Below are 8,880 nucleotides of genomic sequence, written 5' to 3' on the forward strand. Positions count from 1 at the left end.
CTGGATTTGGTCCAATCCGGTCCAGTCCAATGTGAGTCAATTACCAATGGACCTGGTCCAATCCAGTCCAGTGAATATTTTGGACCATTGTGAACCGGTCCAGCGACTGTCTAATCTGTTCAAATTCTTGTTAATTTAAATTGGTTTCAACTCAAACCTGGTCCATTGACACCTATGTTCTTCTATCAATGGACCAGATATTGGCTCAATCCAATATAAATTTATTATGGATGAACCAGGTCCAATCCATTATGTCATATTTGGTCCGTCCAGTCTGTCCAAATTCAATATATCTTATTAGTCTGTCCAATCTGTCCAAATGGATTTTGGTTTTGACGGAGTCCAACTCAAAACCAGTTCATTGACACCCCTACCCTAACCCAACCCAAAGTTAGGTTGGGTTCATACTATTCAACCCTAACCCTATCCTGAACTTCAACCTTACCCAATCCAACTCTAGTTTTTTGGGTTGGGCTTGAGCTAACCTGGCCCAAATTGTAATATTAGCTTGCATTGTCACTTGGAACAAGGCATGGAATCAAAGTATCAAACTCATCTAAACTCCATCCTTCCCAAATGTTTTTTATTCGATCAATCCAACACATTGTACAGATTTTGATGAACACATTTTTTTTCTCCAGACATGAGTCTCCGCGCTGTTTATATATATATACTCCTGTTGGAGCCTTAAATATGGAAAAAATATTATGGTAGCGGTGATCCCTTGAGCTTGATAATCTGCTAGAAACAAGGTTGTAAAATGTAGTAACGCCAAACCAGAGGTAAACACATGAGTTGCTCCAGATCTTGTATCATATGGATCGTTGCTGTGTTTATTTCTGATTGGGTATCATGACCCATTTTACATATACTTTTTGGTTTTTATTATGTGAATTCTGGAAAGAGCTCTGAAGATTTAAAAACTGTTTGGTTTTTATTATGTGAATTCTGGAAAGAACTCTGAAGATGATGCAAACTGAGAATCTGAGATGGCTGTAAATCATCTGGCCACTTTGGTTTTTAAGGGCAGGCACTCTACTAGATGGGTCCATCCAACAAAAGGTCCTGATCCTATGGGTTTGTAACACGTGACAAGTTTTGTGGCCCCAAACCTTGAATTTTGGTTTTCTGGCATCAAATCTAAGTAAATCTAATTCCCCAATATAAAACCTCTAATAACATGAGTGAGGTACATGGAATGGAGCAGCCCTTATCTCCTGTTTCTGTGAATAGAATTTTCACTTATAAAAAAGGATATATTATTAACAAATTAACATAATGAGTTCTTTTCCAAAACAAGGGAGAGTTGGTATCACAATCTTCTCACTGGTTTATTATTAAATTTAATTTTTATGTAAGCACATGGAGCCAGAGGCATTATAATTGGATGAAGCGGTATTGAGGCAGAAGCATAGGAATAACAAGAGTCCAGATCCCCACTTAAAAATTTCCCATGGCCTAAAGAATCACAGGAACGACTCACAATTGAGTTCGGACTTACCAATACAGGATGATTAAGAGGTGCATATGAGGAGCACAGGGTGCACAGGGTGCATATGAGGACCTTACCAATACGTTGTGGGGCACCCTCTTGTGGAGCACGGATTTGAACTTGCATATGAGGTCCACCTTCCACTGACCATACCACCAAGAGCCTACAGATACATAGATTTGATCCCATGCCTCTATTGGTATAGTGTATTTCAAGGAACAGAAAGTAACCATCTCAACTACTAGCTCATCAACAAATCTTTTTCCTATGAAGTTTTTGTTTTAATGTTAGACACACGTTCAACATTCTACCTTATTTGGATTGTAAATGGATCAAGTCGAGTTGGATATGCTTTGATCCAAATTTGAATAAAATTTTATCTACCAGAGTTGTATCAGGTTCAGATTGGATTTGGATATTCAACACCATTGATTAATTAATTTTTATCAAGGTATTACATCTCCTTGATTTTGTGCAGATCATAAAAGATAAATTTGATATATAAAGTGACACCAAATCTGTCATCAGTACATGTGAAAGGAAGAAGGCAAAATGAACCAAGTATGAGGCCTAGCCAAGTTACAAGCAACTTTTGCTAGGGTATGAACAACCATATTCCCCATACGTGGGGTGAAAGTAGACAAAATAGTGACAAATAGTGACACAAAATGCTCCTACACTCGGCTACCAAGATTCAATGGACCAATAGTGAAGGGTCCAACAAGATAGAAACTATAATCATTGTCTCCTAAAATACAAATAGCTCTGCAAATCACAATTTGATAATATAATATTAAACTCTTTATTTGTATGTGATGAAGGAAGATTTGGCCCGACCTCTTCATTATGTGACATGTGGTAGAAACGACAGATCGGGATACACTTCGCCGAACTGACCCTTATAACAGCTCGGGATACACTTCGTCAAACTGACCCACCTTATAATAGTTCGGGATACCTCCGAGCTCAAGACCTCGCTCAGCACTTCGCATCATCTTCTAGACACCAAAGCCAAACAAGTCATACCATGCCTGACACCGGGGAAGTCCATGCCCGAGGGCGCCACGCCTGACTGACTTGGGATCTGACGTTTGGCAGCAGCACTCTAAATGACCACCTGCCACCGCCACTGACGCCGCCATCTCCAGTTAGACAGTTAGGCAGTGACGGTTCTGTCTCAGCAGAATGGACGACGGCCGAGTTGACAAGCGCAAGGGTAATCATACCCGATCTGACAAGGGCCTCGGGACGAGTACACGAAGTGACTATAAGAGCCCCCTACCTCCCGACAACGGAGGTATGCAAACTTTGCGCTATCTGGTATTACCTTGCTTTTGAAAGATTCTAACTTGAGCTTCGGAGCCTCTACACCGGGTTCCCCCCGGAGCTTTCCCATCTCCTCCGTTTCAGGTTCCCTGCTACCCCGTTCGGAAGCAAGGCAGCGGACAGCTAAGACCAGTCGGATCGCGCTCCATCAATTGGCGCCGTCTGTGGGAAAACGCTTCAAAAAGCTTAGCCTCCGTTAAGTAGTGGTGGCACTTTAAGCCTTGCCGTGCCCACTGCCGGAGACCCTTCACCGTCTCTTTATCAAGAGTTACGCCTAAGTCGGGAGCGGCCTCACCCCACCCGGTCTGAAAGGGCCAACCTTGTGCACTTCGCACGCCGAAGTAGTCCCGCTTCCACGCCGGGACTTTGTTAGGAAGATCGTGCAGAAGCTTAAAACCCAGGAGAGGAGTAAGGTAATACGCCCGTCTCCCCCCAAGAAGAGGACCCGCCTGTCTCTTGAGCATCAAGATAGAGGAGAATATCTCTAAGTCCAAGGGGAAGTTCTGCTCGCAAAAAAGGGATATTGTCCCCACCAGGTTCCGAATAGAGTTCGGATGAAGCTGGCCAATGGTGACACCGAAGTGGTTTATGACTTCAACGAGAAGGGGATGGAAAGGAAGTCGCAACCCTGCAGCGAGCTGCTCTCGAAAAATCACGATCTCGTCGGGACCGTGTTCCCAAGGAAAGCTACCCGAAGGAATGAAATATGTGTACCCCCCAAGAAGATTGTAGGACAGAAGTATGGATTGAAGCCCCTCAGGCATCATGGTTAAAGGGCCAAACCGGTCTAGCATTCGACCTCGGCGGGAGGTAGACACCAAACTGCCCGAAGCGACTCGACCTACTGGTTTGTAGTCCTCAAACTCCACCTCAGGATCACTGAGGTAGTCTGGGGACATGACTCGGTTGGTGGAACCTACATCGGCCCTACTCGAAGAGTCGTCTGAGCTATCAAATCTAGACATTGGGGAAAAGACGAATTCAAGAAAGTACTCACCGAAAAGTTTGAAGAAAAACTAAAGAACCATGAACTGTGTAAACAGCCTTGACGCGAGCTGGAAAAGACTTGGACGCGAGCTCAGTAGACAAATCACAGAAGTGACAAACAACCGGGGTCCCCCACTTTTTATAGCTACAGTAACCAAGAATCGACCGTGTAGACCAAAGACGATCCGACGGCCCACGTTCTTACCGGCCGCACAACCCTTAAGGTCGATCCGACGTCGCTTCGACACGCGTCTTTTCGAAACTGACGCGCCGCACGTCTCCCTGACAGTCGACCGCGCACGTACGACAGTGGCGTGCCTTCTTGAAATGACCCGCTGTCACGTCCTAGCGGCGCGAGTTGGTTTGAAATTTTAAAACGCGCGGTCACAACCACCAGCATTCTTGAGTAAGCACGTTCCCAGCATCCTCGGAAACCGAAAGAACCCTAGCAAAAGCGTCTCGTACAGTGAAGGTTTGAAGGATGGGACAAATCCACCAGCTACCTCGCGAAAACTCCCCGCACCATGGCAAGACCCTCGGCGCAAGGAGTGGGGGGCAATTGATGAAGGAAGATTTGGCCCGACCTCTTCATTATGTGACACGTGGCAGAAATGACAGCTCGGGATACACTTCGCCGAACTGACCCTTGTAACAGCTCGGGATACACTTCGTCGAACTGACCCACCTTGTAACAGCTCGGGATACACTTCGCCGAACTGACCCACCTTGTAACAGCTCGGGATACACTTCGCCGAACTGACCCACTTTATAATAGTTCGGGATACCTCCGAGCTCAAGACTTCGCTCAGCACTTCGCATCATCTTCTGGGCACCAAAGCCAAACAAGTCATACCATGCCTGACACCGAGGAAGTCCGTGCCCGAGGGCGCCACGCCTGACTGACTTGGGATCTGACGTTTGGCAGCAGCACTCTAAACGGCCACCTGCCACCGCCACTGACGCCGCCATCTCCAGTTAGACGGTTAGGCAGTGACGGTTCTGTCTCAGCAGAATGGACGACGGCCGAGTTGACAAGCGCAAGGGTAATCATACCCGATCTGACAAGGGCCTCGGGACGAGTACACGAAGTGACTATAAGAGCCCCTTGCCCCCGACAACGGAGGTATGCAAACTTTGCGCTATCTGGTATTACCTTGCTTTTGAAAGATTCTAACTTGAGCTTCGGAGCCTCTACACCGGGTTCCCCCCGGAGCTTTCCCATCTCCTCCGTTTCAGGTTCCCTGCTACCCCGTTCGAAAGCAAGACAGCGGATAGCTAAGACCAGCCGGATCGCGCTCTATCAACATGCATATATAACATGTGCCTTTACACCGGTGCTATTAATACGATAAACTATAAAAGGGCTTTCATATTAATATGTGCCCCTACGAATTGGTTGGTTGGTAAGCAAATACATTTAAATATTAATCGAAAAGAATGGAGTGGCTCATATTTGATCTACTTATAAATTGATCAAATTCAGATTGTTTTAGCTGGATTAGATTAAAGTTATAATTAATACAAATGGATACGGTTGCAGCCTTATACTGTGCTCTTAAACATTAAAACAAAAAAAGAAACAAAACGTAAAAAATACAAAAAAAATAAAGTTGCATTCCTGCACCTCAAATGTAAAACCTTCTTTCTTTTAATGCTCCAATTTCCAATGTATTGAATCAATTTCAGTTTATACACAATGACAAATTGATAACAAAAAATTAGAAAAAACTTTAAAAAATGAAAGAGATTAAAAAATCAAGAGAGCACTTGACTGACAGGTCCACGATGTGACCCTTGACAACCCAAAAATTGTCAGGTAAATATTTTTATCAAACCATAGTGGGGACCATGTGACCCTTGACCTTGGCCACCTTATAACTCACCCACCTATTGACAGACTAACAAACACAGCAATCAACATTGTAGTAGAGTGGTGCAGTTGATGGTAATGCAAAAATAGATAAAATGAAGAAGAAACAAAGAAACAGAATGTATACAGACTGAACACGTTAAGTATTTATATGGCTGAACAAGCTTTCAGTAATAATAAAGATTACAAGAAACAACCTTAAACTAAAATATAATCACCTCTGCCCACAAACATATATAAACAGAAAAGAAAAGAAAAGATTTTCCCATCATATCAAAGATTAAAACTCTCAAGCCTGAAACTTAGAAATTCCTAATCGTGTAAAACTCTGAACAACTAACACGGAGAAAGTCTCAATCTCATTGAAAACACACAAAATCAAAGGACTGAAATTTCTACAATGGAGAATTCAAAGTCTCTCACACTCTCTTGCCTCAAAAATCAAACCCAGCAAAATATCTTTCTTTTTTCTCACAAAAACCGTATAGAATGGCAATTAGCAAACCATCCAGAAACCTCCACGGTTCTTGTCTTGGAATTCAACCCACAATCAGGGATTCTTCATCTACTCCATATGTTAGTGTCTGAGGGTAGTCATTGGGTCTTTTCAAATTCTATTCACTTTTTTGTTTTTAACATATAGCCATGGGAAACCTCTAGGGTTATGTTTTGAAAGAGGGAAAGGAATTAGAGGGCTGGTTGATTTTAAGATGATAGTGTTTATGAATTCAGATGAGTTGCACTTGATGACTGTGTTAGGGGCAGTTTAGTCAATTAAAATGCCCAACAACAGCCATCAAGTGTATATACCCCACAATCACCGCAATCTCTCACTTTGCGTGCATTATTGATGTGGGGTGTTATTATTAGTTAAATAGCTTATCAATAAAACAACAGCCATCAGTGTTACTATGAAGACTCTGGATGATTTATCAATAAAGCACGTTCCATCACCCTACCATCACAATTGACACCGCACATTTCATACATAGCGGGTCCCAGTCTCATGGGGAGATGTGTGATGTCGAATCATATTGGTAGGTGGTTGGAATGTGTTTTGTTGGCAGGAGATCCCAACTCTTAATAATCCATTAAATACAGTTAACCAGGATGGGAAAAAGTTTGACCATAGAGGAAAAAAGTCTATATTGTTTGAAAACTTCATGCACATAATGGAAATGAATTAGCTGAATTTGATAGTTGTTTTAGATATCATTTTATCCTACACCAGCCACAAATGCAAGTTAGAAATTGAGCAGTTGTGGGCCATATTTTTTTATGGCCAGTGGATCAAGATGGTTTCACAACCATTTAAAGAATATTTTCCCCCAATGTTCTTTTCCAAGGGACTGAATGGTGTATCATGCCCCAGGATGCTCCCAAACAGCTCACGACAAGACCATGCCCACACTATTCCAACCATCTTTTACAACCTTGCATTGAAAATATCTCTCCATGAAATAAAGCATACAAGCAAGGAGACATTTTCAATGCAAGGCTATAAAATCTGCTCAAACAGACTTTGCCCTGATCGAAGCCGAACTCGTTTTATACAAACAGACAAATTTTCTCCGAGTAGAATCTGGAAACCAACAAATTTAAAGATCATTTCAACTTTGAAATTCCTGGCAAAAAAAAAAAAAAAGTAAGGGTATTGTTTTGAATTCCTTGAAGCTCTTTTGAGAGCAAAATGAAGGAATTCCATGATGATCCAAACATAGCTTAAATGTTGTGTTTGAAAAAGACGAAATGGTTATTATGTTCTTTATTGAAGGCAATCATCTTGAAATCCCTATGTATGAAAGTAATCAATTGAAATCCGTAATTTGGATGAATTAAAAAGAAAAAAAAATCTATTGAATTCTATTTCCATTTATTCTAATCTGAACTCAATCCAATTCCAACCTCCTCATGAAAGAGAAAAAAGTGGATGATGATATAGCCATATGATATGAGAGAGAGCTTACCATTTTAGGAAGACTACTAAAAGACTCGAGTCAATTTTCCATCTGTACTGTTGACTTTTCATTATGGTAGTAGGTACTCCATAATGGAGGATTTGTGCAGCATGAGACAAATTATCATAAAAAGACAAAACTGATTTCCTTTACCGAGTTCTTCTCAGAATATAAAAGTTTCAACATTTCGTTTTCATTCACTCAAATCATACTGACTTGCTAACTGCTAAGACTTTCATTTGTTATCAGAGAATAAAAATCTATTTAGGGATCTTATTTAACAGCTTAAGTTTTTAGATTAAATGGCTCATTGAGAAAGTATCAGAGTTTATTTGTCCCATTATAATTAATTAAATTTTAACAAAAGGTATAAATGCGTATGTGTTTGTTCAGGCTTTAAGCCTAATGGACTTCCGCATGAAGGGACATGTTAGATAATAAAAACCTATTTATAGATCTTATTAACAACTTAAGGTTTTAGATTAAATGATTACTTTAGAGTAACAAATCAAAACTTTCCCAAGAAGAGATTTAAAAAGTCTGTCTAAACTTGTGCATGAGCTTGTAAAACCATTTCCATGGTTTCTTATTTCCAGCTTTCCATCACTTATAGCTGAATTTTGTGGCTTAGAAATTTGTTTTAAATGGAACCTGAAATATCAGTGAGGCCACGATTCATATTTGCAAATACCTAAAATCTTAGTTGCCCACTTGCCCTTATTTGATCCCAACTATCTGGGATCTTGAGAGGGATGGATTGGATACTATCTTTGACAGATTGGGTTCGGTATGAGCTATCCCTCACCCTAACCCTGACCGCATTTCAATATGTTACCTCTTCAAAACCCTAGCGGCCTAACCCCATTAACAAATATGAAAAGTAGGGATATATTCGAGCTAAGCCGAGCTGAATAGCTAGTTATTCGAGCTCAGCTCACCAAGGCAATACAAGGCTTGAGCTCGAGCTCAACTTGGCACAAGTTCGACTTGAGAAAAATATTTTATAATATATATATATATATATTATTTTTATTTGATATTTAAAATTAATATTATATATAAATATTACATATAATATTTAAAATTAAGAAGTATAATAATTAGTTATTATATATATAAATATTATATATAATGTTTTTTATTATATATATTATTTTCTATAATTGATTATTATTATTATTATTTGAACTCAGCTTACGAGCTTCACAAGCTGAGCTTTAGTAAGCTCGAACTTGGCTCGATTAATG

Source organism: Nelumbo lutea, chromosome 5 (assembly GCF_056320005.1).
Source record: "Nelumbo lutea isolate HS-2025 chromosome 5, American lotus-T2T, whole genome shotgun sequence".
NCBI classification, from domain to species: Eukaryota; Viridiplantae; Streptophyta; class Magnoliopsida; order Proteales; family Nelumbonaceae; genus Nelumbo; species Nelumbo lutea.